Source organism: Neofelis nebulosa, chromosome 3 (assembly GCF_028018385.1).
Source record: "Neofelis nebulosa isolate mNeoNeb1 chromosome 3, mNeoNeb1.pri, whole genome shotgun sequence".
NCBI lineage: Eukaryota > Metazoa > Chordata > Mammalia > Carnivora > Felidae > Neofelis > Neofelis nebulosa.
In genome coordinates, this window is record NC_080784.1 from 142,990,801 (window position 1) to 143,004,675 (window position 13,875).

General features: G+C 41.9%; 1 pseudogene; it reads left to right on the plus strand.

Annotated features, from left to right (window-relative positions):
• Positions 1–12,324: 12,324 nt before the first annotated feature.
• LOC131506180 (vacuolar-sorting protein SNF8-like) lies at positions 12,325–13,134 on the plus strand (annotated as a pseudogene).
• Positions 13,135–13,875: the final 741 nt, after the last annotated feature.

A 13,875-nucleotide genomic window follows, 5' to 3' on the forward strand; every position in this document is an offset into this window, starting at 1 on the left:
GTGACAACAGAGGGCTCCCAGGGCAAAAGGCATGGAGAGTAGAGGTGAAATAATGCTGTTGGATGGTGTCAGGGAGGAAAGGTGGCATCAGTGATTTAGTTCAATGCCCTTGGGTCATACAAGCTCTTCTGAGAGCTGCCAGGGTCAGAACACAAAGCCAGTGTGCACGTGTGGGGTGGAGCATCAGGTGAAGGCAGCTCACCAGTGTGGCATGAATTTTTATTATAAACTGTTGGCTGTCAAAGAGTTTTAAGAATGTTGGCTTGCTTTGCGCCTTGGGTTAGACAGAGTAAAGTTGGAAATCAGGGAGAATTCAGTGAATTTGGAACAAATCATTCTATAAAATTAACCCCCTTGTTCTATAGAGTAGGGGGCTCTTTCCCCAGGATCTAACATTCCTTATGCGATGACACTCACTGGACGAATGTATGAATGAAAAATTGATAGAATTTAGAAGTACTAAAGAGAGCATATCCTTGGTGGAAAATCGAGAGAGACTGGTAATGAAGAGCTGAGCATTTTATCTCATAAAATAATGCCACCTAAAAGGTTGTGATGGAGAGGGTATTCTTAACAATACTTCTACTCATCCAGAGAGCTCGTTGTGAGCCTACATGGAGTAAAGCATTGGAGGGGTGAAAGGGGGCCTGGTCTCAGCCCCTCTTCAGGACACTGAGGAAGTGGATCTCCCACAAGCATGAGCACCTGGGCAAGGAAAGCTTCAGTGCATGTCAGTGGCAGACGAAGATGGGTGCTGGATGGGGGGGCAGAAAGAGGGTGAGGCTTGGAGTCAACGATTGGAAGATAGAGGTTCATTTTCACTTGTGCTTTACTATTGGCTGGGCCAACGATTTTCTGAGACTCAGCTTCCTTTTGTGTAAAGCAAGAAGCTGTGCCGCCTTCTGAATTTCTTCCTTTTAGAAAATTTTCTTGCGTTAGAAATTTGCTTGGATAGATCCATTCTTCTCCGCAAACACAAATACACTCTGGTAGGGCCAAGGCTTTCCATCAAGAGAAGCACAAAGTATCTTGTCACTCTGATGCTGGGCATTTCTGGAGACGGGGCAGGGGCGGGGGGGTCTCTTAATGGGACTGCTGCGGTGTTGAGAATAAACATTCAGGAAGTGACTAGTGAGCAGGTCTGAGCAAACAAGTGCCTGTGCAGATAACAACACAAGGAAACTGTTCACAGCTTTATTAAGCACAATCAGGAGAGAGAGCAAGTCCCCTGGTGGTGGTCACAATCCAGCCTTTAGCAGAGAACAAAGTCAGGGGTTTCTCTTGGCAAAGGAAAAGCTGAGGGGAGAAAGAGTCCAGGTCTGAAGGGCATCAGACAGATGTGACTTTGAATCCAGGCTGTGCTCTTCTTGGTGACCATGTTTTGTTTTTGTTTTTTGTTTTTTTTTTCCAGCTGTGAAACAGTAATTATATTTAACTAATAATATTATTGGGAGGATTAAAATAAAAGATATATGTTAATTCCTGGCATGACATAAACATTCAATAGATGATAGATAATATAATTTTTTATGAAGAGTCTCTGTGAAGGTTAGAAAACTCATGGCTGAAAGTGGAGAAGACAGAAGAGAAGCCAGAGAAGAGGAGCTGGGCTGGGGTCTGAGGTAACAATAAGATCTTTTCCAGGAAGATGTATTGCGTCGGCAAGTAGCACAGGTTTTGTTTTGTTTTTTTTTTTTAATGTTTGTTTATTTTTGAGAGAGAGAGACAGACAGACAGACAGAGCATGAGCAGGGGAGGAGCAGAGAGAGAGGAAGACATAGAATCTGGAACAGGCTCCAGGCTCTGAGCTCTCAGCACAGAGCCCAATGTGGGGCTCGAACTCGTGGACCGTGAGATCATAACCTGAACCAAAGTCGGACACTTAACCAACTGAGCCACTCAGGCACCCCAGTAGCACGTATTTTTAATAGATCATCTTAAAGTCTGGACACCTGAGTGGTCGAGATGCAGGCAGTCTGGCTGGGATCTGGATGGAAAAGAAGATACCACAAGTAAGCCTAGAAGTCTGATTTGTAGGCCCGCCTGTAACCTTAGGACATAAAGGGGAGGAAGTGAAATAAGATTTGCCAGGTCCTGATGTTAGAGTTCAGACATGACTAATTCACACCAGAAACAGTGTCAGAAAAATGGAGCTTATAAGAAAAATTGAGTGAATGATCAATGATTTTTTAGAAATGTAGCTCTTTGCCCCCAAACTGTTTAACCCCTACCATTAGACTCCAGTGAGGTTTAGACTATGATGTTGCCTCACAAAATGTTTTCCCAAGACAGACATAACTTTAAGAAAGGATAGGGGTGCCTGGGTGGCTCAGTTGGTTAAGCATACGACTTTGGCTCAGGTCATGATCTCACAGCTCGAGGGTTTGAGCCTTGCATCAAGTTCTGTGCTGACAGCTCAGAGCCTGGAGCCTACTTTGGGATTCTGTGTCTCCCTCTGTCTCTGCCCCTCCCACTCTCTCTCTTTCTCAAAAATAAATAAACATTTAAAAAATTAAAATTTCAGAAAGGATAAAACTAATGCATATTCTTTGAAAAATAAATACATAAATAATATAGAAGAATATAAAGAAAGTAAAAAAACCTGGTTTTTAAATTATATATATGTATTTTTATATTATATATGCATTATATTAATATACATGTTGATATATCCCTATGTATCAGTGGAACAGACATCAGGATACCCCTATAAAAGGACCCACACTCACTGGGGTTGGGCCAGACCCCAGTAACTTTACCTATGAGATGGCTGGGGCACTGAGTCCCAAAGCAGGATACAGGTGACTTGGAGTGGGGATCTCTACGTCTCCACAGTTCAGCCCCCACTGTGGGGACCTATTCTCCCAACTGAGTCACAACCACCTGAAGGTGGGCCCTGTTCTTCTGGCTGGGCTACCTCTGTCAAAAGTAAGAAATAATTTTAATTTTCATTCATTTGATTACTTAGTGAAGTACAACTTTTTGTGAATTAGTTATCTCCAATAGTGTAATTTGCTTATTTTACTCTTATGTTACCCTTCAAAAATTATTTAACTAATAAGCTTCTTGCCTTTTTCCTTGTGGATTTATAAAAGGATTTTAGGATGTAAGATATTAAATCTTGGTCATTTAGTCTTCTCCTGGTTTGTAATCTGTCTTTTCACTTCGTGTTATTCTTTTTCACAAAGGAGTTTTATGTTCTTACCTTTATTTCTTTTTCAGTCAATATATCCAGTCTTTAAATGACCTGCAGGATCTGATAGGAGATCCTGAAGATTCAAGATCATGATGCTGGAAATAAAAGGATGGCCAAGGATACAAGGATCTAAATATAACTATCAGACGGGTGGAAGAGATGATAGGGGCTGTAGGAGTTTGTAACTTCATAAATTCACCAACATCTTGACAGCACACAATCTGGGCTTAGATAAGCTGTTTGAATCCTGTCTCTGTCAGTTATGAACGGTTTGAACTGGGAAATTTGCTTAACTATGCCTCCATTTCCTCACCTGTAAAGCGTAGGAATTTTGTGTAAGGTATAGGGATATTTTCTGGCTACATAAACTCTCACTAAATGTTAGCTATTCTCAATATCTGAGAATTTTTAGGGTCTGACCTGCTGAAGAAACGACGAGTAGTCTCAGGATGGGGCATGAATGAGACAAGGCTAGAATGGGGAGAAAATCTGAACACAGGGGGCCCTGAGAATCCACATGAGGTCACGATCCATATGGCTGGGGCCTCTGATGAAGGTTGCAGGAGTCACCTGGAGGGGTGACCCTGAGGGTGGCCGGGAAGTATGTGTAAAAGGGACAGAAAGCAACAATTAGGAAAAGAAAATAAAGGAAAAGATGAGTTGGAAAAAACAAGAAAGGACTCATCAGAATCTCCTGTGGGATGGGCAATTTTAAGTAAAAAGAAGAAACTGGATGAAAGTGTTTTAAATGCTGCGTGAGGGTCGCCTGGGTGGCTCAGTCGGTTAAGCGTCCGACTTCGGCTCAGGTCATGATCTCACTGTCCGGGAGTTCGAGCCCTGCGTCGGGCTCTGTGCTGACAGCTCAGAGCCTGGAGCCTGCTTCAGATTCTGTGTCTCCCTCTCTCTCTGACCCTCCCCCGTTCATGCTCTGTCTCTCTCTGTCTCAAAAATAAATAAAAATAAAAATAAAAAAAATTTTAAAAAAAGTGCTGCGTGAAAGGAAAGCAGATTTGATTCGCAGTCAGAAAAAAAATAAAAAATAAAAAACCTGCCAACAATTGGTAGTGAAATCAAAATGAAGACAAAACATGCCCCAGCGTCACCAGAATGGCTAGAATGGAAATCACTGGTAGAGACAAGTATTAGAACAAAAGGACCTGCTGCCAGGAGGAGTGTAAATCAGGACAGATCTTTTGGGAAACTGACAGGGTCTACTCTGGCTGAACATACGCACAACCTAGAACCGAGCAGCGCCACTCCTAGGTGGTCACCAAACAGAAATGCTTATATTTGGTCACCAACAGACACACGTGTTACTAGTGGCACTAATCATAAAAGTCCCCAACTCGGAACTGCCCACATGCGCATCCACTAAGGATGGAGAGACATACTGTGTATGTCCTCCCAGTGGGAGGCTGTACAGCAAAGAGGATGCAGGAGTCATGACAACAGGAGCGAACCTCAGAAAACTGAACGAAAGCAATGGACACAAAAGAATGCTCATGTGTGATTCCATGTGATTCCATTTATATACAGTTCAAAACCAGGCAACACTAATTTTGGTGTTAGATGTTGTCTTGGTCTGTTCCAGCGGCTCTACCACAACACCACCGACTGGGTGGATAAAACAACAAACATTTCTTTCTCACGGTTCTGGAGGCTGGGGAGTCCAAGATTAAGGCACCGTCAGAATCAGTGTCTGCTGAGAACCTGCTTCTGGGTCCACGGGCGGGGTCTTCTTGCTGTGTCTTTTCATGGCAGAGGGGCAAGGGAACTCTCTGGGTCTTTTTTATAAGGGCGCTTATTTCAATCAACACCAAAGGCCCTATATCTGAATACCATCACACTGGGGAGTAGATTTACAACATACAAATTTGGAGAAGGACATAAACATTCAGTCCATAGCAGGCCAGAATAGGGTTACTTCTGAGGCATTATTCTGTTGACCAAGGGGGCACAAATCTGAGGAGGGCCTGGTCTTCAGATGTTCAGGGAGTGTTCAGTTTCTTAATTTGGATGATGAATACTTGTGTGTGTTCAACTTGTCAAAATGCATCAAAGTGTACATTCCTTACATTTTTTTAAGTGGTTAGTTTTGAGAGATAGAGTGAGTGGGGGAGGGGCAGAGAGAGGGAGGGGGGCAGAGAGGATTGGAAGCGGTCTCCTTGCTAACAGCACAGAGCCCGATGCAGAGCTTGAGCTTACAAACCGTGAGATCACTACCTGAGCCGAAGTTGGATGCTCAACTGACTGAATCGCCCAGGTGCCCCAACATATTGCATTTTTATGTATTTAATTCTTCAATGAAAATTGAAAATATTTGCCCATATTAGACACTAATAAAAATCATTGAAAACCCTTTGTTTACTTATAGAATGTATAGCTGCTCCTTGACAGCTTTGTTGGTATAGACATCAATTCTGATTCTCATTTTCCATATTTATAAAGCGTGGATAATAGTACCTGCTTCACAGTAGGTAATATAGGTGAATGAGATTTGAAAATGATGAAATGGTATACAAATTGCTAGGGGGATGATGCCTTGCCCCCACTCGTGATGTTTCTTTCTTATTAGCACGACAGCCCTGCTCTCCCCTACTAATCGTTCACTCCCACCAAGAGGGGAAACTGGTAAGTTTGACAAGTATGGTACATCCCTCTTCAACTTTTCCCCCCTGGAAAACCCCTTGTCTAGCACAGAAGGTTATTGAACCTTAAGGGGGTTGAGTGCATTGTCCAAATTTAGATAATGAGTAACGGATAGAATTTGAACTCAGGTTTCTGACTACAAAGATCATGCTTTTAACCATTTCATTATATTAGCTGCCTAATAAGTAATATATTAACATGAAATAAATGCTGATTTGTATGGTCCAGCTAAGAATACGATAGGAGTTCAGGGAAGGGACTCTCCTGTAGTGTCTATGATCCAGGAAGCAGGTTTTCACCAGACACTGAATCTGCAGTTAAAGATGACTACACAAGAGACTACAGGGGTCAACTCCTGCTAAATTCTCTCCGTTGTAAACTCCAGGAGTCAATACAGCTGAATTAGCACTGACCTCTTTCCAGGGCACACTAGAGGAGGTGTCTGTTGGCCAAAACAGCCAGCGGAGTTTAACTTCACTCCCACTTGCCTGGGCCCCAGGACTTACCCAGTTTCTCCCTTGGTTTAGCTGCATTTTGCCATTTACTTGTGTTGGTGTTTGCTTTGAATTCTTCAGTGGGATTTACCTCATAAGCCATTCTAAGGTATGAGATGGGACAGGAAGCTTATTTTCAAGCAACTGACATCTGAGAATATGCAAAGGGCATGTTACCAGCATTTCACGAAGGAAGATTATTATTTTTATTGAGGTATAATTTATATTCAATAAATAGCATTGATCTTAGATGTTCAGTTAGATGGGTTTTGACAACTTTATGCACCCACACAACCACTACCAAAATAATAGAACACATTGTCACCCCAGAAACATACTGTATGAGTGTGTGTGTGTGTGTGTGTGTGTGTGTGTGTCTGGCTTTTTTCACTCAGCCTAATATCTTGACATTCATCTGTGTTGTTGCATTTATCAGTGATTCATTTCTTTTTATTATCAAGTAGTATTCCATTGTATGGATGTACCACAATCTGCTCATCCATTCTCCTGTTGGTGGGTATTTAGGTTATATATATATAACATATATATATATATATATATATATATATATATATATAACAAGCCATATATATATATATATATATATATATATATGGCTTTCGGCTTTTATGAATAGGTCTGTGAACATTTTATGAAAGTCTGTGTTAGCATACGTTTTCATTGCCCTTTGGGAAATACTGAGGAATGGAACTCTTGGGTGACAGGATGGATGTAGGTCTATCGTCATAGGAAACTGCCAAATAACTCTCCAAACCGTTGAACCATTTTATAGTCACACCATCAATGTTGCTGTGCATCTCAATGGAAAATTTTTTACAAAGCCAACCATGATGACACCTTAGTAAAGAATATCACTGTGACTAGGGTGGGAAAGATTCTGTGGGAATCATTTGGAGGGAGGACAAAACAGCCAACAGAAGGGAGTGGATTGGCACTCACCAAATAGTATTCATCAGGAAGCCAGCCTGAGGGGACCACGTGGGCAGCAGGCTCCATAGCTACCAGTCAAGGCTGTGTTCTCAGCTGATGACATTCATTCCACACGCCAAGCCCTCTGTCCATGATCCAAGCAATCTGGGCAACTTATTGTTTTTCCTCAAGTTGTGCCTCATTGAAATTCTTTTTGGAGTGTCCCTTTCAGTCACAAGTTCTCTTTCTTGTCTGGAAGCCAAGATCGTGAAGCTTAGTACAGCAGGGCCTTTTGAACTTGCGCTGTGGACCTCACCTCTAGCTATAGTATCAAAGCTGGCTAACCTGCCCCAGGTCCTGATCACCTCTCTCTTTGCTTCCACAAGGTTGAGAGCAGGTTATTGTTTATCTTTTGGCCTCCTCCCCCTGGGTTACTTTTAGCAAGGTTTCAGTTTGTTTTTTATGCTATTATATTCAAGGGAGGGCAAAGCCTTTGGCTCTGTTTTAACATGTTTTCCTTCTAAGACAAAACTTCATTCTCTGTGAGTTTTTCTTTTAGGTTATCATGACACAGGCCAAAACTGGTGTGGAGTAGCCCTCAAAAGAATTAATCTTAACTTTCTTCAGGCATGGCTGATCCTGCCTGTATCTTCCTATTGATTCTATGGTATTAGTAAGAATTCTTGCTAGAGGAGGTGGCCAGTGTTATTCTTTAGCCAAACTCTAGATGACAGGCTGAGGGCTCCAAATTTGGGCACAACTAGGTTTCAACATCTATTACCCTTATTCTGTTCCTCTAATTGGCACACACTGTCAAGTACTGGGTGATAAAAATACAAGCCCCCATTTTCTTCCTCTTCCTTCCCTTACAATGAAGGATTTGTCCCTCCTCCTTTCAAAGGCAAATTCATCCACACGTGTTCTGGTTCCCATTCCATCCTGCCTTCGAAGAGAATGTATTCAATTGGTTATTACCTGCAGCTGAAATGACTATCCTTCGAAATTCAGGAATTTAGTTTCTATTTTCAGTATATAGCTGTTGCTAGAAAGCAAGTTCCCAGTAAAAGACTATGTTCCCCAACCTTCCTGGCCTTTAGGTGAGGTCACATGACTAGTTCCTGTCAATATAATGTGATCAGAAATAATGTGGATCGCTTCGTGACCAAGTAGCTTAAAAAGCAGGAGTGCTGTTTCTCCCTTATGCTCACTTGATAAAAGGGGCACAGCAAACATGGAACCATATACTCCTGATGAGGGGTCCACAAGAAGGCTGGAGCCTGAGTCTCTGAATCTTCAGTTGGAGAGTCCCACCTGCCGTTAAGAGCTTCTATCTTAAGAGTTCTACCTTAAGAACTTTGCGTGACTGAGAAATAAATTTCTATTGTGTCTGACCTATTATATATTGCCGGATCCTTTTGTCACAGTGGTTACCATTAATCATGACCCTAATTCTTCTTTCCTTGACCTAATAAGGTCAAGAATCATGACCTTATTCTTCTTTCCTCGACATCTTCTACATTTCTCTCTACTGGAATCTATCTGCATTCAGACATAACCAAGCACCGCCCATCCTAAAACCAAACCACACGAAAAAACTTCCTTTGACTCCACGTTCCTGCTCAGTTTTCTCTTTACTTCCTTTCACAGACAGACAATTGTATTAGGAAAGTTGTCTATACAAAGTCTTCATTGCTTGCTTCCAATTAACTTTTGACCCCAATGTATAGGGCTTCTTTGCCACCCTCCATTAAAACTGCTCTTGCTGAAGTCCTTAATAACTGCCATGTTTCTAAATCCAGCAGACACTTTTTGGTTCTTATTGTAATTCTCAGGACTTAACCCAGTTGATCACTCCTGCCTTCGCTACATACTGCCTTCTCTTGGTTCCTTGAGACCAATCTCTTACAGGAATGTCTCACAGGCTTTTAAAATTTATCATCACCAAAACTGATCTCCAACACCTGCCCCTCGTTTTCCATCTCAATAAGTGGCACTTCCATCTACCCAGTGGCTCATGCCAGAAACCTGAGGGTAACTTTTGATCTATCCTTCTTTCTCACCACCCATAACCAGTCCATCATCGTATCCTGCCAATTTTACCTCCTTATTTTTCTCAAATGTTCACATTCTTCTTCATCTCCCCACATCTTCCCCACATCCCCTTCCATTCTCCATATATATGATTAAAAATATAAATCAGATAATGTCACTTTCCTCTTAAAATTCTTCAGAAAATTCCCACTGCACTTAGGATAAATTCCCTAATCCTTAATATAGCATACAAATCCTCACATGATCTCACCCCTGAAACGTCTTTAGCCTTATCAAGCACTCACTTCCCTTTGCTCATTGTTTCTCAGCTTTTCTTACAAATCTTTGAAATCAACAAATTCTTTCCTAGCTCAGAACCTCCCTAACTGCAAGAACAAAAATCAACTCAAACTTAAGCAAAAAGGAAATACAGTAGCTCGTATAAGTGAGAAGCTTAATAAGCAGGTGACTTCAGGCATGGCTTATTCCAGGAACTCAAATTATGACCTTAATGCTCTGTTGCTTCATGTTTTAGCTCTGCTTATCTTTGATTTGATTCCTTAACATGGGCTGTCATCATGGAGGCAAGATAACCACTGTCAGAGATTTGTGTAGTAAAAAATTAATCTTACCCTAAGAGAGGTCCAGACTTTTCCCTTGGCTTCTGGGAAGTAATTTCCAGGCCCTTGGAATGTCATGCTTGATAAGACATGTTTGCCTGGGGGCCATAGACCAGCCAGACAATAAAAATATGAGTTAGGATGGGTATTAGACCAAAATCAGCAATGGGATTTAAGATGGAGACTTTGAGTCAGGTGCCATTAGTTGACCTCTGGAAACTGAGATCAGTCCTAAGTTCAATGAATCATGCTTAGGTGATGAAGCCCTAATAAGAACTCTGGACACTGTGTGTGTATTGTTACACATAGATGCCTAAATCCACAGGGAGAGGACAACTGGAAGCTCCAGCTTTGCTACCCTCCTGGCCAGTGTGCCTATTCCTTTGGCTGATCTTAGTCTGCACCCTTTCCCTGAAATAAACTGTAATCACGAGTACAGCAGTTTTGAGTGAGTCCTCTGAGTCCTTCTAGTGAATTATCAAAAGTGAGAGTAGTTTTGGGAACTACCAAATTTGTTTTTGGTGTCAGAAGTGAGGGTGGTCTTGTGTGGACTATGCTTCCTCTCACTGTACACAGTGGGCTCTCACATTATTACACATTCTTAGTCTAATAACTACAGCTAAATGGTTCTGTGTTTTTGGTATTCTGTAAGAAAAGTTCCAGGGAACATCTCAGCTAGCTAGCTTGAAATGAACCAATCACCATTGCCTGGGAAGGAGAATGCTGTGATCAGTCTCAGTCAGATATCTGCCTTACTACAGGAAATGAGTTCCCTGCAGGAGAGAAGGTTTGGATTACCAAAAGAAGGGGGATAGGGATGCTGGGTGAACAAAAACAACAGACATTCAATAGGGGACTTTAATGTCAGCATCTTCCTCTGTAACACTCCTGATTCTTACTCACTCCCCCCACCATCACCACAACTTTCTAATGACTAATCTACTCCTCATTTAGGTTTCAGATTAAATGTCCCTTCAACAGAGAGGCCTCCTTCCTTCATTTCTTTCTATCAGAAAATATTTTACAGCCCTTGTCAGTTTGTGATTCTATATTCGTTTGTGTGACTCTTAGTTTAATACTTAAAGTCACCTTAATTCTAAGCTGTATTAAGACCCACATCTATACTGTTCATCACCTAGTCAGTACTTAAAAATATCTGTGGAAGGAATGAATAAAAATGAAAACTGAAATCTGTTAATGGATCGCCTGCATCTCAGACCTTATGCAAACTCTTCAAATGTTCCTTTTTAGTAAGAGGTCAGTAAATAAATGAATATCTGGTTAAACTATGGACTCAGTTGTTGGGACAAATAAAAGAAACTTGCCTCAATTTTGCCATCAGGAATTCAAAGAACTGCATAACCCTTTGAAGTAAAACTCATTGGGTGAATTACCTCATCATTTTTTACTAAAACAAAATATGTAATAATTATATGGAAATATGTCTCTTGATAAACTAATATAACCACGTGCCTCATCCTGCAGAGTGTTTTAATCAGATTTTAGCCACACAATAACCCACTGAAATAAGTAATGCAGGCAGATGTTTCTTTCATCTAACGGATGAGAAAAAAAAAAAAAAAGTCTGAGAACCAGAAAGGTAAGATGAATTACTCATGATCATGTGGAGAACTTAGTAATCAAAACAAGATTATTACTCAGCAATCCTGAAGCTTAGTTCTATATGCTTTCTACCAACCCGATGTTGCTCATTCTCTCAGTCTTCTGGCAATACACATTGCTGTCCCCTACAGTTGTCACACAGTATTCAATGTAGTGAATTTGAATATGAATAAACTTTAAATCTTCCCTATTTTGTGGGCATTTCTGATTATTTGGGCTTTTACATTCTTTAGAACAGTCCCCAAGTTTTAGTTAGGGACTTCATCCCCATTCTCAGTCCCAGTGGTTTGGTGATTTTCCCATTCCCAACCCAGAGGTATTCTGGCCAATGAGAGCCTAATATTCTCTAGGCTGTAGATTTGGATAAAGGGTTGACATATGCCCATAACAGCTTCTAAGATACAATGAAATCTTTGCTAAAGCTTTGGGATAAGGGCAGACACTCTTTCTCAATGGACTTGAACCCAAGACAATATAAAGCTGGAATTTCTGCCCTCATTTGCTTCCATTTGGAACCTGAGGCTGAAACTAATCAGTGGAAGGCAGAGCTGAGAGATGAAGAAAAATCATATCCTAATGAAACCTTTTGAACCCTGAACCTAACAGTTCCCAACTATCCCTGGATTTTTAGTTACATAATCCAATAAATTCCTTCTCCTGAGTAAGTCAGTTTGAGTAGGATGTTCTGCCTTTATCATTTAGAAAGATCTTAACTAAAATACCCTTTAATAATGGGGAGACCTGGGTCCTGGCAGCGGGCGGCCCATGAACCCAGGCAGGGATGCATTGCCACAGAGTGGGGGCTGGTCCCATCGCCAAGAAGAAACTTGCAGAGGCCAAATATAAGAAGTGAGGAACTGCCTTGGCTGAGGACCAGCTGGCCCAGATGTCAAAGCAGTTGGACATGTTCAAGACTAACCTGGAGGAATTTGCCAGCAGCACAAGCAGGAAATTCAGAAGAATCCCGAATTCTGGGTGCAGTTCCAGGACACGTGTGCCACCGTTGGGGTGATCCTCTGCCCTCTGGAAGAGGATTTTGGCCCAAGATGGTAGGTGTGGGAGATTTCTATTATGAGCTGGGAGTCCAGATTATTGAAGTGTGCCTGACCCTGAAGCACAGGGATGGAGGTGTGATAACTCTGGAGAAACTACAACAACACGTGTTCAAAAGGAAGGGGCAGATTCACACAGGATATCAGCCAAGACAACCTGATCAGGGCCATCAAGAAACTAAAGGCACCTGTCACGGGCTTCCGGCATCATCTCTGTGGGTGGCACCTACCTCATTCAGTCTGTTCCAGCTGAGCTCAATATGGATCACACTGTGGTGCTGCAGCTGGCAGAGAAAAATGGCTACGTGACTGTCAGTGATAGCAAAGCCAGTCTTAAGTGGGAGGCCAAGTGAGCCCGGCAAGTGCTAGAACACCTGCTGAAGGAACAGCGGGCCTGGCTGGGACCTGCAGGCCCCTGAGGAGACTCACCACTGGCTGCCAGCTCTCTTCACTGACCTCTGCTCCTAGGAGAGGCCCTCCCCTGATTCTGGGAGTGCAGAAGGGGGCACAGCAGCAGGCAGGGAGGAGCTGTTGGTGAATAAAACCTGAGCAATTTTTTTTTTAAGGAAATAAATAAATAAATAAATAAATAAAATATCCTATGATAATACATTTTTATTCAGTTGTATTTCCATACTCTTTCTTGATAGGAAGAGAAAAAAATGTGGAGTTCCAGCTAGTCCCTACAGAATTGCATTGCATGTAACAATAGATCTGGCTACAACCCCCACCCCCCAACAACAAAACCCACACAAACCAACCAACCAACCAGGAAGTCGCTTTACTAAGATTTAGTTGCATGTCCCTTGTCTGAAGAGCTTTATCTGGTGCCATTCTTCTTCAGGTTAATGATGAAAGGGTGCCTTCTCTCACCCCTTGGACAGACTCAATCCCTATTCCTGTGTCTTACACTGCCAGCTGGTAAGCCTTCCAGAATTTCTCCCAATGAAATTTGATGCTCCAGATGGCCTTAGCCCAGCTGATGATCCCTCTAGCTATCTAGGTCTACCCCTTCCTCCTTTCTGTCAAATGTCATTGCAAATATGTTCCAGGAAAAACTTGCTACAAGTCTTTCCAATCTTAGAATAGAATCTCCAGGTACCATCTATTTGCAAATAATATACCTGTCCAAAGTGAAGCCTAACTAATGACTCATTTGTCTGATTGCCAGCCTCACACAAATAAGAATAAGGAGAAATACTATAGGAATTCTTTTAAGGTCAGAAGAATCTAGAATACAGAACCATTTAGTTGGCAATAATGGTTTCAGCACAAGATGT